The sequence below is a fragment of the Ovis canadensis genome, chromosome 6, assembly GCF_042477335.2.
Source record: "Ovis canadensis isolate MfBH-ARS-UI-01 breed Bighorn chromosome 6, ARS-UI_OviCan_v2, whole genome shotgun sequence".
NCBI lineage: Eukaryota > Metazoa > Chordata > Mammalia > Artiodactyla > Bovidae > Ovis > Ovis canadensis.
In genome coordinates, this window is record NC_091250.1 from 123,756,384 (window position 1) to 123,775,977 (window position 19,594).

Here is a 19,594-nt window from a genome sequence, read left to right on the forward strand (position 1 = left end):
AAAACAGTCTTTTGGACTCTGTGGGAGAGGGTGCGGGTGGGATGGTTTGGAATAGCGGCATTGAAACGTGTATATTATCATATGTGAAATGAATCGCTAGTCCAGGTTTGATGCATGATACAGGGTGCTGAGGGCTGGTGCACTGGGATGACCCAGAGGGATGGGATGGGGAGGGAGGTGGGAGGGTGTCTAGGATGGGGAAAACATGTACACCCATGGTAGATTCCTGTCAATGTATGCCAAAACAAATACAATATTGTAAAGTAATTAGCCTCCAATTAAAACAAATTTAAAATAAAATAAAATAATTTTGATGGAAAAAAAAGAAAATGAAAGAAGAGGGTGAAAACGCTGGCTAAAGCTCAACATTCAGGAAACTAAGATCATGGCATACAGTCGCATCACTTCATGGCAGATAGATGGGGAAACAGTGGAAACAGTGGCTGACTTTATTTTTGGGGGGCTCCAAAATCACTGAAGATGGTGACTGCAGCCATGAAATTAAAAGATATTTACTCCATAGAAGGAAAGTTATGACAAACCTAGACAACATATTAAAAAGCAGAGACATTACTTTGCCAACAAAGGTCCGTTTAGTCAAGGCTATGGTTTTTCCCATGGTCATGTATGGATGTGAGAGTTGGACTATAAAGAAAACTGAGTGCCTAAGAATTGATACTTTTGAACTGTGGTGTTGGCGAAGACTCTTGAGAGTACCTTGGACTTCATGGAGATCCAACCAGTCCATCCTAAAGGAGATCAGTCCTGGGTGTTCATTAGAATGACTGATGTTGAAGCTGAAGCTCCAATACTTTGGCCACCTGATGCGAAGAGCTGACCCATTTGAAGAGTCCTGATGCTGGGAAAAATTGAAAGCAGGAGGAGAAGGGGACGACAGGGGATGAGGTGGTTGGATGGCATCACCAACTCCATGGACATGGGTTTTGTTGAACTGCGGGAGTCGGTGTGGTGTGGTTCATGGGGTTGCAAAGAGTTGGACACGACTGAGTGACTGAACTGAACTGAAGCACTAACAATGGTACTTCCATAAAATAAGTCCTCTAGAAATATTATTATCATCATTATTATTGCCCAGCATTAACAACTTCAGTTAGATAATTCTAATAAGGAGGAGTTACATCAATAATTGCAACTGTAATGTGCTCAACTTCCTTTTTTTAAAAAAAATTCCTCATGCCTTTTAATACTCAGAAGCTTTCTTTAATGGCATGTGTTTTCTCATAATTACAGAAGTAATTGGGATAGATTTTGTCTTGAGTATACTTTTTCCAAATTTCAATTTAGTATTTTTCCCTTCTTCGATTATTATTATTTTTTAATCACAAATATAAGGTCAATGGGTCACATGCTTCTTGATCATAGAGTCAGAAAAGTGAAAGTGAAGTCGCTCAGTCGTGTCCAACTCTTTGCAACCCCATGGACAGTAGCCTGCATTAGGCTCCTCCATCCATGGGATTTTCTAGGCAAGAGTACTGGATTGGGTTGTCATTTCCTTCTCCAGGGAATCTTCCCGACCCAGGGATCAAACCCAGGTCTCCCGCATTGTAGACAGACCCTTTACCGTCTGAACCACCAGGGAAGTCACCAGGGAAGAGTTAGAAAGGACAGGATATTAAAAAATTCAGCCAGAGCAGTTTGTGACTCTTTCTAGGAACCAAGAAGAAGTGAACATTTAATGGTAAATGGCTTATTCTGCCTGTGCCCTCAAAGGTAGATGAAAAATCTCTACCACCTAAATTCCTTCCCTTGGCCTTCATGGGCTAGGGCCTGGAATTTTTTTAACTAGAAATAGCACTTTAAATATTCTGTAGAAAATTAAGTCTCACTGACTTAAATTTAAGTCATGGTCACAGAACTCAAAAGCTTTATGACACTGAGTAAGTGACATTAGCAGTAAGTCTGTTTTTTCTTTTGCAATGATAAAAAACTTGAAAAACTTCTTTCTAAGAGGGAATGAGATGAATGCTATTGTCCCATTAATTGTTGGTTTCCTTTTCCTTTCTTTTCATCCTGGAAAAGACTTCTAGGTTGCAGTTCATATTTAGGTATAAATAACTGATCCCAGATCATTCCCAAAGACCAAATATTTATATTCAAAATAGGTAGCTTAGAAACTAATCCCTAAAGGGAAAAGAAGTAGCTTCTGAAATGAAGGCAGATAATCCATACACAAGTCTGTCATAGTCTAGAAAGCTGTGTAGTGAGGAAACAGACCTAGGGTTTAGAGAGTCCTGCCCTCCAGTTATATAAGTCTGGGAATCGAACCAGGGTCTCCCACATTGCAGACAGATTTTTTACCAGCTGGGGGCTTCCAATGTACTTCAGCTGGTAAAGAATCCGCCTGCAATGTGGGAGACCTGGGTTCAATTCCTGGGTTGGGAAGATTCCCTGGATAAGGGAAAGGCTACTTACTCCAGTATTCTGGCCTGGAGAATTCCATGGACTGTATAGTCCACAGGGTCACAAAGAGATAGACATGATTGAGCCACTTTCACTTTCACTCTTTTTACCAGATGAGCTCCAGGAAAGCCCATATAAGTCTGGTAATGTACTGAAATCTCTGATATGGTTTCTTTATATGTGAAGTAAAAATAGTATTATTGCCTACTTACTAAGTTCTGTGTAAAATAGATAACTCAGTGAATATAAAATGATCAGAAGAATACCTGGCATGTGATACCTATTCAATCCTTCTTAGCTATTATTAACAATGCTTCTTTCCAGCTCTATGTACACAAGCAGACAGCATTAAAGGGCCAATTGGCTTATTTATAAGGACAGCACCATCAATATCTTTCTCTGGCACTAGATAGAGAAAGAATTCCCAATCAGCGATCTTACTCTCTACTCAGGATTTAACTCTAGCAAAGCCTTCACTAAATAGAAGAACACTTTCTTAACAGATGACAATCTCAGTTCTAGACCTCCTTTATTTCTGCCAACACATAGTAAATGCTAGTTGACTGAATAAGTGTATTTGTGATTTGGCTATTTACAATTTTCTTGCATTCTAATAACAGTGTAAATTGGCAAAACATTTGCATTATATCACATCTTTTATCTTTTAAACTTCCTTTCAAGGCAAGCCAGAGCATGCATTGCTGTTGCTGTGATATTAAGGATTTAGTGCCTAAGACAGCACAGAGAGATGGCACCTATTGTGTCTTTATTGTATGTGCATCATTGGTTTAAACATAGCATGAGCATCAGATCATTTAATCCTCTAGAATCACTATGAAGCAGGTACAATTGCTACCCACTTTGGAACCGGTGAGAAAACTGAACCACAGAGAAGTTAAGAAACTCAAGTTGTATAACTAGGATTATGAGCACAAGCCATCTCATTTCAGAGTTTAAGTGCTCACCGTGGAACCAGAAGGCAGTAAGTTCACTATATTGAGAGGAAATAGGAACATTAAGTTTTAACTATTTTCAAGTCATTTGTTTTGAAGGGCTTCCCGGATGGCTCAGTGGTGAAGAATCCACCTGCCAGTACAGGAGACATGGGTACAATCTCTGGGTCAGGAAGATTCCCTGGAGGAGGAAATGGCAAACCACTCCAGTATTCTTGTCTGAAAAATCTCATGGACAGAGGAACTTGGCAGGCTACAGTTCATAGGGTCACAAAGAGTTGGACACTACTGAACATGTATGCATCTGTTTTGAAACCAGGAAAAATATTAATAACTGTAAGTAATCTAATAAAGGTCGCTGGAAAACAATGAATATATGACTCACTGGTGCCCTCTTTCCACAAGCAATAAATAATTAGAAAATAAAAGAAAGAAATCAAGAGCAACAAGAACCAACAAGTAAATACCTGTGGAACTTTAGGGATTCACAAAACCTCTGAATACAATTTAGGGTTCTAGTGAGGAATGGAAGAGGAGACAAGCCTGGATGGAAGGACATATTTTGCTATTGAATGGGAAAAGATGGGATTATTTAAACACTATTTCTTTCTAATCAGTAAACATAATGTGATGCAATAAAAAAAGAAAAAAAATTTTTCCTTTTCTGAACATAGGTGATTTGACTGTACAGTTCATATGGAAAAAAATCTATATGTGACATTAACATTTTAAAGGTTGGAGGGGAAAACTGGCTAGGAGAAGACAAGCCCATTCATTATCAAAATGTGTGATAAAACTCAAGCAATTAGAAGAATTTTATGTTTCACACACAGAAAAACATAATTAGAAGAGAATGTTGAGCTCTAAAACATTTCTAAATGAGCATGAGAAACAGAAAGAAGAATGAACAACATTGATACAATGAGTAGTTATCTGGAGTAGGGAGTGCACTTCATTTAGTCGTGTCTGGTTCTTTGTGACCCCAGGGACTGTAGTCCACCCAGCTCCTCTGTCCATGGGATTCTCCAGGCAAGAATCCTGGAGTGGATTGCCATGCCCTCCTCCAGGGGATCTTCCCAATCCAAGGATCAAACCCACATCTTTTGTGTCTCCTGCATTGGTAGGTGGATTCTTTATCACTAGCGCCACCTACGAAGCCTGGGGGTGATGGTGGGGGAGGTTGAGAGGGTGACAAAAAATTTTCAAACTAAATGAATTAAATACTAGAATCCTAATATATCTTATTCTTCCTTTATTTCTTACATGAAAAAAAAATACTCCAATGAATACAATAGCTAAAACTTAAAGAATGAAGCAGTAAAAGAACTAAGAGAAAAAATAAAACAATTATTAAAAGTATTGCTTTCAGCTCAGTTCAGTTGCTCATTCGTGTCTGACTCTTTGCGACCCCATGAACTGCAGCACGCCAGGCCTCCCTGTCCTTCACCAACTCCCATAGTCCACCCAAACCCATGTCCATGATGATGCCGTGATGTCAGTGATGCCATCCAACCATCTTATCCTCTGTCATCCCCTTCTCCTCCTGCCTTCAATCTTTCCCAGCATCAGGGTCTTTTCAAATGAGTCAGCTCTTCACATGAGGTGGCCAAAGTATTAGAGTTTCACCTTCAACATCAGTCCTTCCAATGAACACCCAGGACTGATCTCCTTTAGGATGGACTGGTTGGATCTCCTTGCAGTCCAAGGGACTCTCAAGGGTCTTCTCCAACACCACAGTTCAAAAGCATCAACTTTCTGGCACTCAGCTTTCTTTATAGTCCAACTCTCACATCCTTACATGACCACTGGAAAAACCATAGCCTTGACTAGATGGACCTTTGTTGGCAAAGTTATGTCTCTGCTTTTTAATATGCTGTCTAGGTTTGCCATAACTTTCCTTCTGTGGAGTAAGCGTCTTTTAATTTTATGGCTGAAATCACCATCTGCAGTGATTTTGGAGCCCCCGTTTCCACTGTTTCCCCGTCTATTTCCCATGAAGTGATGGAACCAGATGCCATGATCTTAGTTTTCTGAATGTTGAGTTTTAAGCCAAATTTGTCACTCTCCACTTTCACTTTCATCAAGAGGCTCTTTGGTTCTTCATTTTCTGCCATAAGGGTGGTGTCATCTGCATATCTGAGGTTATTGATATTTCTCCTGGCAATCTTGATTCCAGCTTGTGCATTCTCCAGCCCAGCATTTCTCATGATGTACTCTGCATATAAGTTAAATAAGCAAGGTGACAATATACAGCCTTGATGTACTCCTTTTCCTATTTGGAACCAGTCTGTTGTTTCATGTCCAGTTCTAACTGCTGCTTCCTGGCCTGCATATAGGTTTCTCAAGAGGCAGGTCAGGTGATCTGGTATGCTTATCTCTTTTAAAACAATTATTAGAAACTTTGATTATTCTGAAAATTATTTTGTAACTACCAGTTGTAAACTTAAACTACAAAAACTTTCTTATTGCAGGATATACTTAAGAATTAAAAGCCTATATACCAACAAGGACCTGCTGTATAGTATAGAGAATTTTGCTCAATATTATGTAACAACCTAAATGGGAAAATAATTTGGTAAAGAATGAATACATGCATATGTATAACCTAATCACCTTGCTGTACACCTGAAACTATCACAACATTGCTAATAGACTATACTCCAATATTAAATTATAAAAAGGTTATGTAAAATAGCATTTCTGCTTTCTAATAGTTAACAATTCTGCTTCCATCATTTACAAAACATCACAATGATAATAATGAAAATCAGAAAATGACAAAAAAAAGTTATCTAAGGTCATAAGAGCCAAAATGCAGGAATGAGCATTTTACTAAAGTTGATTACATGAAAGCATATCAGTAGAATGTTATCCATGTCCAAAAAATGTATATGAAGTCAAACACAAACATTGAAATTGTTTGCCACATACATGACTATGTTAGTTCTTGTTATTATAACAAAATACGGTAGACTGGGTGGCTTAAACAACAGAAATGTATTTTTCTTACTTCTGGAAACTAGAAGTCCAAGATCAAGTCCAAGATCAATTCAGTTCCTCATGAGAAGAGACACCTGAAAGTTTGTACATTAAAACTGGTAGTACAGGGAAATGTATTTTTCCTGCTCCTGGTTTAAAGAAAGTGAGCTTCTCACTATGTCTTTACATGAACTTTCCTCAATGCATGAACTTAGTGAGAGAGACAGAGAAAACTTTCTGATTTCTCTTCTAACAAAGGCAGTAATCCCATCATGAGAACCTTATCCTTGTTGGCTACATCAAAATGGTATTACCTTCAGAAGATACAGTGTTCGGTTACTATCACATTGGGACTCAACACATGAATTCTGAGGTGACAAAACAATTCAATCCATAGCAAGGTTAATTTACTTTAAAATCCATTAAAAATTCATGCAGTTCTAGATAAAAATGCACTAAGGAACTCAAATGTACATTTATTGAAAATAAATGAAACTGTGATATAAACATGTTAAGGGTATCTGGTCTGATCATTTCATGGAAAATAGAAGGGAAAAGAGTGGAAGCTGTGAGAGATATTATTTTCTTGGGCTCCAAAATCATGTGGATGGTGACTGCAGCCATGGAATTAGAAGAAAGTTGCTCCTTGGAAAGAAAACTATGACAAACCTAGGCAGCATATTATAAAGCAGAGATATCACCTTGCCCACAAATGTCCATCTAATCAAAGCTATGTTTTTTCCAGACATTTTATATGGATGTGAGTGTTGGACCATAAAGAAGGCTCAGTGCCAAAGAATAGATGCCTTTGAACTGTGGTGTTGGAGAAGACTCTTGAGAGTCCCTTGAATTGCATGGAGATCCAACCAGTCAATCCTAAAGGAAATCGACTCTGAATATTCATTGGAAGGACAGATGCTGAGGCTGAAGCTCCAATAATTTGGTCCCCTGGTGCAAAGAACTGACTCATTGAAAAAGACTCTGATGCTGGGAAATACTGAGGGCAGGAGAATGTGGTGACAGAGGATAAGGTGGTTAGATAGCATCACTGAGTTAATGAACATGAATTTGAGCAACTTCCAGGAGACAGTGAAGAATAGGGTGGCCTGATGTGTTAGCTCATGGGGTAGCAAAGAATTGGACATGACTTAACCACTGAACAACAACAACAAAATCCACCCCAAAACTAAGGGACTTATTTCTCACATCTCTGTGATCCGCTGGTTTCAGATGGGCCATTATCCTGCTGGTCTTCTCTCGGATCATTCCCACAACTATCATCATCTGGAGAATCTGCTGTGTCCACAAGCACTAGGGTAGCCTCAGCACTGGTCTACACTTGATGTGACTTTGGCTGAACATCTATATCCATCACATCTCTCATTATTCAGTGGCTTAATGTGGACTTTTTAATATGTGACAGGTAAGTTCTGGGAAGTCCCATGGGCAAAGGAACCTGGTAGTCTACAGTTCATAAGGTAGCAAAAGAGTTGGACACAACTTGGCAAGTAAACAACAGAGTTCTCTCTCAGAGGGCAAGTCTCAATACTCAGGTAGCTAGTAAGTCTCTGCTAATGGAGCATTGGCTGAATAATGACTGGACAAGTTATGTCAGATGATCAGACCTAGAATCAGTGTGGGGGAGGTCTATGTAAGAGGGTAGACAGCTAAAAGACATGCATTAGATGAAGTTTGAAATAGCCTGGGGAAAGCAAAACCAACCTATGTCCTCTTTTCGAAAATAATGTTTTGTTGAAATACAAACCCACACCCGTTACTTAATGGAGGCTTTTTTTTTTTTTTTTTGCTAGAATAGCATGTTGAGTAGTTATAAGAGACTGACTATCCCACAAAGCCTACCATATTTACTATCTGGACCTTTACAGAGAATTTTGGCAAACCTAGGAGGCCCAAGAGGTGTTACCCCAAATCTGCATCATTTAGTACCAAACCAAATTTCCATATAAAGTTCCATTGCTAAAAGCCTTCCTCAGTCTCCATCCTCTCACTTTTTTTTCCCAAATACCAAAATTCATTCTTGTTGTTCCATTCATGAGCATTATCATTTTTAAATGTTATTACATCTTTACTTCACTAGGCTTTAATTTAAAGTGGTGCTCAGTTTAAGCTATAATTACTGTGGCTGGGCAACAAAGATTACATAATCACTTTTATAACAAAGATGCTCACAGGTATTCCCTGTGGTAATTGCGACTGCATGCTGTAATTCTGAATGGGACTTTTAACTTTGGAGCAATAGACAAACACAATGAGAGAGCACTTTGTTTGGATATTCATTTTGATGTTTTGCATTAAGCTTCCTTTAAATAGCAATAGGGCTTTAGCAAATAAATTATTTTCTCTCAATTGTGCTCTGGGCCCTAGTAGACAAGATGCATTTAGAGGAGAGCTTACGAAATGCTCTGAGAGACTGAAAGCCATTCTGAGCTTTCCTGGAGTGCTCTGTCAACAATGTAGTGACTGGAAACTATAAAAATGAGAAAGTCATTTGTCTCTTAATGGCAGGAGTTTACAATGGCAGCCTATGACTTATTAAATTATCAGTTCAATAAAGCCCAGATAACCCCACTCTAGTACACACTACAATTTAGTAAGAATTAATGCTTGCTTCTTAGCTGCATAATTTTTCATAGTCATTGTAACCTAAATGCTTCCTTCTTTTCTGAACTGTCTTTTGTTGGTGCTGTTTCTTCTTCCTGGAGTGTTCTTCCTTCTGGCCACTTGATAACAGTAAAAACTAGCTGATTCCTTACCTGTCCTCTGAATCCATTTTTGTTGCCCAAAGAGTAGAAAAGGCAGCCTAAGATCAGGTTTGGGCTCTTCCATTTATTTCCATTTAATCTTGGGATATTTAGTCTTCCTGATCCTTGGTTTCCTATCTATAAAGTAGGAAAAATACTACCTATATCTTAAAGATGTGCAGATAATAAGTACCTTCCAAATAACAACAAAGCACTGCCTTTGCACAGAGCTGGAGTTGATAAAGATATGGGAGTTTCTAACTCCTCTCTGTCTGTCTGTCTGTCTGTCTGTCTCTCTCTCTCTCTCTCTCTCTTAACTTTATAGCATTTTCTTATGTGTCTCTGGCATCCTTTTTTGATGCTATAATTATTTAACACAAATTGTTATGTGTTCTCAGATTGGGGCAATTGTGAAGTACTAGATCATCATTTACTCTCATAATTGTCACTTTACCAGTTGAGATATATTGTAGGAACCAAACTATTTGTGGAGGAAAGGAAGGCAGAGAAGAAGAGAAGGATGGAGGAGGAAAGAGTGAGAATTGTATGGATTCTGGAGAAGGGAATTTGTGGGTTATTAATGCAACCACACATAAATCTGTGCTTCTGTTGAAGCAGAACTGCAGTTGGCAAAGGAAACTCCAGACTGATCAATATTTTAAAAGGATAGATGAATAATTCTGAAGAAAATTTCAAATGACTTCCCAACCTTTCTAAAAATTCTGGGACTTAATCATCCCTTTTAAAACCTCTCTTTTCCTGCCATACTTTGATTCTTTAAAAATGATATTTTGTGGGGAAGATGGAATAAATATTCAACTGATTGACAACTGAAATGGAAAAGACATTCTTATTCAGGGCAGAGGCTGCCAAAAACAAAAATAAAAACCCAAGAGGGTAGACCTGGCCTTTAAAATGCAACCTGTCTTCTGTGTGAGTATCTACCTCACCCTCAATTTCAGCAGCCCTTCCAGGGTGGTCCATTCACAAGGGCTTATTGATCAGTGGTAAGTCTAGACTACTCATGTGTTGGTACTAGGTCTCTCCTCCCCACAGAGCCCTATGGTATCTCCAGTTAAAATTTCTACTACTGAGAATACAGAGCTGTCATCATTTGTTATACCCCTTTCCATATCTCTGCCTTCAACTGAGGCTCACCTTGGCTCACAGAAAAAGCCAGTCCTGTATTTCTCTTGCTGTGCTGAATTCTTTCTTTGCTTCACTGCTATTTGACTTACTATGCTCATCTCTTCTTCTGTTGATTTCTGCCACGTGAGTGTGTTAGTTGTCCAATTCTTTGCAACCCCAAGAACTGTACCTCAACAGGCTCTTCTGTCCATGGAATTCTCCAGGTAAGAATACTGGAGTGGGTTGCCTTTCCCTTCTCCAGGGGATCTTCCTGACTCAGGGATTGAACCCAGGTCGCCTGCATTGCAGGCAGATTCTTTACCCCCTGAGCCACCAGGGACTCTTCTGTAGTCTTTTGTTATTGGGAACCAACCAGAGCTAACCAGGTGTTTCAAATGGTAAAGAATCCACCTGCAATACAGAACACCCAGGTTCAGTCCCTAAGTCAGGAAGATCCCCTGGAGAAGGAAATGACAACTCGCTCCAGTATTCTTGCCTGGAGAATTCCACAGAGAGAGGAACCTGGTGGGCTACAGTCAATGGTGTTGCAAAGAGTCAGACAGGACTGAGCGACTAACACTTTCACACTTTTTCACAGGTATCCAGGCATCACAACCACCAGCACTGTTGTACATGCAGAAGGCCACTCAGCTCTCAGTCTGGTGTCATCTGCTGGGCTCATACCTGAGTCTAGAATCTCAGTCTCATGACAATCACTGAATTTTACTTAGCATCATCAGGGTGATCATATAATTTGCCATCCAAACTTGGGCACCTTGATGAGCAAAATAAATATGTACTGGCTTTTTCAGGAAAGTATATATAAAACAGGTCTACCTGGGAAAGGTCCAAAGGTGTCCCTGTTGTTTAGCCTTTCCAACCTGTTATCGATTTATCACCTAGTCTATTTCTGGCCATCTGTTTCTACCATACAATTTACCTCTCAAGCAGTCACCTCCACACATATAATCTTCTAACCGATTGAATTATGCACCAAATAAATCCCAGTCAGGCAATCAGATTCTATACTAGCTTCATGCAGAGGAACTCTAATACATGGAATTGGATATCTGTGTGATAAAGTTGCCAAGGGGTACACAAGAAGTGAAGAGGCAACATCTGTCTTTATTTTGCCAACAAAGATCTGTCTAGTCAAAGCTATCATTTTTCCCGTGGTCATGTATGGATGTGAGAGTTGGACTATAAGGAAAGCTGAGTGCTGAAGAATTGATGCTTTTGAACTGGGGTGTTGAAGAAGACCCTTGAGAGTCCCTTGGACTGCAAGGAGATCCAACCAGTCAACCCTTAAGGAAATCAGTGCTGAATATTCATTGGAAGAACTGATGCCAAAGCTGAAACTTCAATACTTAGGCCACCTGATGCAAAGAACTGACTCATTGGAAAAGACCCTGATGCTGAGCAAGATTGAAGGCAGGAAGAGAAGGGGATGGCAGAGGACAAGATAGTTGGATGGCATCACTGACTCTGTGGACATGAATCTGAGCAAGCTCCAGGAGTTGGTGATGGACAGGGAAGCCTGGTGAGCTGCAATCAATGGGGTCGGAAAGAGTCGGACATGACTGATAGACTGAACTGACTGCCCCCTCTCAAGACTGAGACACAGGGGAGAAGATAGTGCTATAGGAACTCAGCATTCTTGAGTTAGTGCTGAAGTTACAAGAAACAGAGATGATACCCAGGGAAAGAAGAAAGGAGGTAGATATCAAGATTTCTTTCCAATTTTCCTCCTATTTCTGGACTGTGCTTTCATTGGGTGATGCAGAAGGATTCCAGCTTCCAAAGGAGCCAGTGAAAAGTCACCTGATGAGATCATTTCAACCATAAAGAGCAGATCAGGGTCCTAACCAATTTCAGGTCAAGCAGGTGATTGAAACACAATGATAATTGAATTTACAAACGTGCAGGTCTCCTCTGTAGATGGCATCAATAATATAGGAATGAACCCTTTGTACTGCTTTGATTCTCCTACTGATATACATGAACTCTAATTGGAAGTAATGTGTTCAAGTCTACTAGCTTGGAAATATTAAAGGAAGACATCAGTTCTTCACATTCAATGCACTGCAATTTAAAATATCACAGAATCTCAAGGCTACAAGTAGCAAAAATTATGACCTGGTTGAATCGCTGAATGAACACCCTACCAAGGAAGCATCAATATAGTATGATTGATTAGCCTACAGAAGTTCTCTGCAGAGAATATTGATCAGGCTCTGTCAGGAGGCATTTATTTTGGATTGTCTCCAGCCCTTCAATGAAGACTATCTAGGGCAATCAGCTCCACCATTCAAGAGATTAGAGATTCTCAATTATCACCAGGGAAATGTGTATCTGCCATGACAAGATGTTGGCATATTTAAAGTCTTTGAAGTTTTGTTTTACAGATGCACACAATGGCAGCATGTTTTCATTGACTTTGAGGCAGGAAGTCCTGTATTTGTATTTCAGGTTTTTAACTAACTAGCAATTTGACTTCAGAAGAGTTTAAGATTCCACTTTGTTTCAATTCCCTCACTTAAAAAATTGGGATGTTAATATGGCCAACAATATTAAGATTCTTCAAATAATTTCCTACTCATCTCACATGCTAGTAAAGTAATGCTCAAAATTCTCCAAGCCAGGCTTCAGCAATACATGAACCATGAAATTCCTGATGTTCAAGCTGGTTTTAGAAAAGGCAGAGGAACCAGAGATTAATTGCCAACATCTGCTGGGTCATAGAAAAAGCAAGAGAGTTCCAGAAAGATATCTATTTCTGCTTTATTGACTATGCCAAAGACTTTGGCTGTATGGATCACAATAAACTGTGAAAAATTCTGAAAGAGATGGGGATACAAGACCACGTGACCTGCCTCTTGGGAAACCTATATGTGGGTCAGGAAGCAACAGTTAGAACTGGACATGGAACAACAGCCTGGTTCCAAATAGGCAAAAGAGTACGCCAAGGCTGTATATTGTCACCCTGTTTATTTTATTTAACTTATATGCAGAGTACATCATGAGAAACGCTGGGCTGGAGAAAGCACAAGCTGGAATCAAGATTGCCGGGAGAAATATCAATAACCTCAGATATGCAGATGACACCACCCTTATGGCAGAAAGTGAAGAGGAACTAAAAAGCCTCCTGATGAAAGTGAAAGAGAAGAGTGAAAAAGTTGGTTTATAGCTCAACATTCAGAAAATGAAGATCATGACATCTGGTCCCATCACTTCATGGGAAATAGACGGGGAAATATTGGAAACAGTATCAGACTTAATTGTTTTGGGCTCCAAAATCACTGCTGATGGTGATTGCAGACATGAAATTAAAAGAAGCTTACTCCTTGGAAGGAAAATTATGACCAACCTAGATAGCATATTCAAAAGCAGAGACATTACTTTGCCAACTAATGTCCGTCTAGTCAAGGCTATGGTTTTTCCAGTGGTCATGTACGGATGTGAGAGTGGGACTATGAAGAAAGCTGAGTGCCGAAGAATTGATGCTTTGAACTGTGGTGTTGGAGAAGACTCTTGAGAGTCCCTTGGACTGCAAGGAGATCCAACCAGTCCATTGTAAAGGAGATCAGTCCTGGGTGTTCATTGGAAGGGCTGATGCTGAAGCTGAAACTCCAATACTTTGGCCACCTCATGTGAAGAGTTGACTCATTGGAAAAGACCCTGATACTAGGAGGGATTGGGGGCGAAAGGAGAAGGGGACAACAGAGGATGAGATGGCTGGATGGCACCACCGACTCGATGGACATAAGTTTGAATGAATTCTGGGAGTTGGTGGTGGACAGAGAGGCCTGGTGTACTGTGATTCATGGGGTCGCAAAGAGTTGGCCATGACTGAGTGACTGAATTGAAGTGAACTGAAAATAATATTTAGAAAAATACACCCCATAGTCACATCTGCAAATGCTAGATACTGTTGTTATCTTTTGTTATTTTTAATCATTCTTCTATTAATAGAAATAAGCTGTCCTTATATCTACTCAAAATGTTGTTCATAGTAAATTCATGGAAGTGGAAGGAAGGTTAAATAATAGCAGTTTGGCATCTGAGTAAACTAAAAAAGTGAGAGAAGTATTAATTTATCAATAATGATTGCAACATTCAAAACCACCCTATAGTTTGAATTATGGAAAGAAATGAGCTGAAAAATGTCAAATATTTATTAAATAAAAAGGAGAAATTAAACAAAAGTGATTATAATTTTGATCCCTTATGCCAGCTTCTGCTATAAGAGCTGGTGTAATTATTTCATTTTTTTTTAAATCTTTGAGCATTTTGCTCACTGTTGTTAATTGATAACACATTTGCTGGTACAATATCTATAACTTTTTATTACAGTCCTGAAATGCCAGGGGCATTGTCTTTATTTTTGGATAAGGAAGACTTTATGTGGACAGTGCAGAGGAGAAAAGAGGGGCTGACTCTTTAAGACCTCTCTTGTCTTCACTCTTCTCTGATCTTCTGACCTTTCAACTGATACATATCAATAGTAGCCACGTTTTTCAGGGAGAACCATGGAAAAATTATTTTAAATTACTTTAGAATGTTCCATTCTCCTAACCATACTGTGTATTTTATGAAACTGAGCAAAATTGAGTACATAGGAGATCCTATATACTGTTTCATCTGTGGTGTGGAAAGGACTGGACCAATAACAAACTGTAGAACAGAGGGACACTGGGCACCAAGTTGGTAGTCTGAAGACTTGTACTTTAGGTTCTTTTCTTCCAGTCACTATGTGCACCTTGACAGGTTTGTCCATATTTCCAGGACTACATTCTCTATTTAATCTTCTATAGATTCAGTGCAGTCACTCAGTCGTGTCCAACTCTTTGCAACCCCATGGATTCCAGAAAGCCAGGCTTCCCTGTCCATCACCAACACCCAGAGCTTGCTCAAACTCATGTCCATTGAGTCGATGATGACATTCAACCATCTCATCCTCTGTCATCCCCTTTTCCTCCTGCCTTCAATCTTTCCCAGCATCAGGGTCACTACTAAGGAGTCAGTTATTCGCATCAGGTGGCCAAAGTATTGTAGTTTCATCTTCAGCATCAGTGCTTCCAATGCATATTAAGAACTGATATCCTTTAGGATGGACTGTTTTGATCTCCTTGCAGTCCAAGGGACTCTCAAGAGTCTTCTCCAACACCACATTTCAAAAGCATCAATTCTTTGGTGCTCAGCTTTCTTTATGGTCCAACTCTAACATCCACACATGACTACTGGAAAAATGATAGCCTTGACTAGATGGAATTTGTTGGCAAAGTAATGTCTCTACTTTTTAATAGGCTGTCTAGTTTGGTCATAGCTTTTCTTCCAAGGAGTAAGTGTCTTTTAATTTTATGGCTGCAGTCACCATCTGCAGTGATTTTGGAGCCCCCAAAAATAAAGTCTGTCACTGTTTCCAGTGTTTCCCAATTTATTTGTCATGAAGTGATGGGACTGGATGCCATAATCTTTGTTTTTTGAATGGTGAGTTTTAAGCCAACTTTTTCACTTTCCTCTTTCAGTTTCATCGAGTGACTCTTTAGTCCCTCTTTGCTTTCTGCCATAAGTGTGATGTCATCTATATATCTGAGGTATTAATATTTCCTCTAGAAATCTTGATTCTAGCTTGTGCTTCATCCAGTCCAGCGTTTCTCATGATGTACTCTGCATATAAGTTAAATAAGCAGGGTAATAAGATACAGCCTTGATGTACTCCTTTCCCAGTTTGGAACCAGTCTGTTGTTCCATATCCAGTACAAACTGTTGATTCTTGACCGGTGTATAGATTTCTCAGAAGGCAGGTAACGTGGTCTGGTATTCCCATCTCTTTCAGAATATTCCGTAGTCTGTGGTGATCTTCAAAGTCACACATTTTTGAATAATCAGTAAAGTAGAAATAGATGCTTTTCTGGTATTCTCTTGCTTTTTCAATGATCCAACAGATGTCAGGAATTTGATCTCTGTTCCTCTGCCTTTTATAAATCCAGGTTGAACATCTGAAAGTTCACGGTTCACGTACTGTTGAAGCCTGGCTTGGAGAATTTTGAGCACTATGTTGCTAACGTGTGAGATGAGTGCAATTGTGCAGTAGTTTGGACATTCTTTGGCATTGCCTTTCTTTGGAACTGGAATGAAAACTGACCTTTTCCAGTACTGTGGCCACTGCTGAGTTTTTCAAATTTGCTGGCATATTGAGTGCAACACTTCCACAACATCATCTTTCAGGATGTGAAATAGCTCAACTGGAATTCCATCACCTCCACTAACTTTGTTCCTAGTGATGCTTTTTAAGTCCCATTTGACTTCACATCCCAGGATGTCTTGCTCTAGGTGAGTGGTCACACCATCGTGATTATCTGGGTTGATGATCTTTATTGTATAGTTCTTCTTTGTATCCTTGCCACCTCTTTTTAATATCTTCTGCTTCTGTTAGGTCCACACCCCTTCTGTCCTTTATTTTGCCCATTTTTGCATGAAGTGTTCCCTTGGTATATCTGATTTTCTTGAAGAGATGGCTAGTCTTTTCCATTCTACTGTTTTCTTTTATTTCTTTGCATTGATCACTGAGAAAGGCTTTCTTATCTCTCCTTGCTATTCTTTGGAACTTTGCATTCAAATGGGTGTCTTTTCTTTTCTTCTTTGCCTTTAGCTTCTCTTATTTTCTCAGCTATTTGTAATGACTTTTCAGACAGCTATTTTGCTTTTTTACATTTATTTTTCTTGGGGATGGTCTTGATTCATGTCTCTGGTACAATGCCATGGACTTCCATCCATAGTTCATCAGGCACTTTGTCTATCAGATCTAATCCCTTGAATCTATCTGTCACTTCCACTGTATAATTGCAAGGTTTTGGATTTAGGTCATACCTGAGTGGTCTAGTGGTTTTCCCTACTTTTTCAATTTAAGTCTGAATTTGGCAATAAGGTGTTCATGATCTGTGCCACCGTCAGCTCCTGGTCTTGTTTTTGCTGACTGTATAGAGTTTCTCCATCTGCAAAGAATATAAACAATCTGATTTCAATATTGACCATCTGGTGATTACTATGTGTAGAGTCATCTCTTGTGTTGTTGGAAGAGGGTGTTTGCTATGACTAGTGTGCTCTCTTGGCAAAACTCTGTTAGCCTTTGCCCTGCTTCATTTTGTACTTCAAGGCCAAATTTGCCCATTACTCCAGGTATCTCTTGACTTCCTACTTTTGCATTTCAGTCCCCTATCATTTTCTGTAGAGACAACAATGTAGGGTCTTCCCTGGTGGTCCAGTGGTCAAGAATTTGGCCTCCAGAATAGGGAGTGCCAGTTCAATCCTTGTCAGGGAGCTAAAATCCCACATGCCTGTGGCCAAAACCAAAGCATAAAACAGTAGCAATATACAACAAATTCAGTAAACACATTTAAAATGGTCCACATTAAAAAATAAATCTTGGAGAAAAAAAAAAGAAGTTGAGATTTAAACTGAAAATTTCTGAAGTCTTTTCAGAACTGAAATTGTTTCATATATACATATATATTTTTTTGAAATGTCTTCAGGAGATTGAATTAGAATATTTTTTTCTCACTTTATAGTTTTTAAACTCTTAATGTGAATAATGCTGTGCTTGTATAATTTTAAATACACAGGTTTTTAGAATTCCAATTCTGATAACGGCAGAGTAGGTTTAATTAAAATAAATCATCCACCCATGGCCATTATAAATTCTAGGAAAATAGTTTTAAAAATTATTTTGTAGCAGTAGAGAATGCACACAGGTATACAGAAATAGCAGCAAGTAATTTTCTTGAAAGGAGAGCCCCCTCATTGAAATCTACCTTAGTACCATTTTGCTCCAAGTCCCCTAAGCACAAGTACTGTGTTAACTACAGTCTTGGGTTAATAGGATGGTGGTAAGAGGTGAGGGAGAATTGGAGAGGAAGGAAATTACAGAAACAAAGGATCCATAGTAGGGTCATTTCAAAATTAGATACAGAAAAATCTCCTAAATCTTTCACTGAGCATTAAGTTCTGCAAACTTGGAAGGGGAGGGAGGAAAGGGGAATTTACTGGGCTAGGACCACCATGATATATGGAAGTCAAAACCTAGAGAAACCTGAGACGAAAGTTTGGCTACTGACTATTAACTCTCTGGGTAACAGTTTGAAAATTAAGTCCTCCTAGTTAGAGAGGTATGGAAAACAACTTGGGCTTCACACCAGTTTGCCTTAACAAAGCTTAAATTCAAATTTTTATAAATTTAAGTTCAAGATTATCATCTTGTAGTTTTATGATGTCTGTTATGTATATTAACAATTCAGAGGAAAATAACAAATTAACATTCTCTAAAATATATTCCCAAAATGTTTAGTAAGCAATAAAAAATAACGGATATATAAGGAAGAAGAAAAATGGGACATTGTTAAGGAAAAAAAAAAAAAGGACTATTGTGACACACAGTGTTATTGTCTTGATGTATCCAAGAAATGGAGAAAAGTTCGTGGTTGCCAGGATTTAGAACTGAGATTAAATTGGGTTAAGTGGGTGGGTGTGATCAGAAATAAGCAACACAAGAAGTTCTTGTGGTGCTGGAACAGTTTTGCCAACTGAATACATACATCAGTCAAAACAACTATGCCACACCAATGGGTGTATGTTGATAATGGGGGAGGCTATCCATGCATTGGGGCAAGGGTATATGAAAAAAATCTCTAAACATTTAGCTCAATATTGCTGGGAATCTAAAACTGCTCTAAAATCTAAAACATATTTTGAAAAGGGGAAAAAATACCATTGTAACATCATACTCAATGGAGAAATAATGAAAGCTTTTCCTTTAATATCAGGAATGAAACAAGGATGCCCACTTACACAACTTCTATTCAACAGAGTAATGAAAGTCTTAGCCAAAGCAATTAGACAGGAAAAGATAAAAGGCATCCAAATTAGAAACAAAAAAGTAAAATATTCTTTCTTTGTTGAGGACACAATCTTATATGCAGAAGTGCTAAAGATGACACATATTTACACATATGAGCACACACAAATACATGGACACACAAAACTGTTAGAACTAATAAACACATTCAGGCAAGTCATAGGACAAAAAAATCAACATACAGAAGTCAGTTTGCTTTTATGCATTAACAATGAACATTCAGAAAAAAATGAACAGATCAATTGCAATATCATCAAAATAATTAAATAACTTAAAACAAGCTTAATGAGAAAGTGAAAGAACTGTGCATTTGAAACTGCAAAATGTCACTGAAGGAAATTAAAGGAGGCACACAAAATTGGGAAGTCAGTCAGTGGTGATAGATTGAAAGGCTTAAAATTATTGAGATATCAATACTACTCAAAGTTATCTAGAAT

The 19,594-nt window shown here is 38.8% G+C and overlaps 1 long non-coding RNA gene across 1 annotated transcript in view; it reads left to right on the top strand.

Annotated features, from left to right (window-relative positions):
- The window catches only part of LOC138442202 (uncharacterized), a 147,095-nt gene that overhangs the window by 114,716 nt on the left and 12,785 nt on the right, over positions 1-19,594 (top strand). Inside the window, exon 2 of the long non-coding RNA XR_011257568.1 lies at positions 7,099-7,776. This is a non-coding gene — a long non-coding RNA (uncharacterized lncRNA). The remainder of the gene's footprint in view (positions 1-7,098; positions 7,777-19,594) is intronic.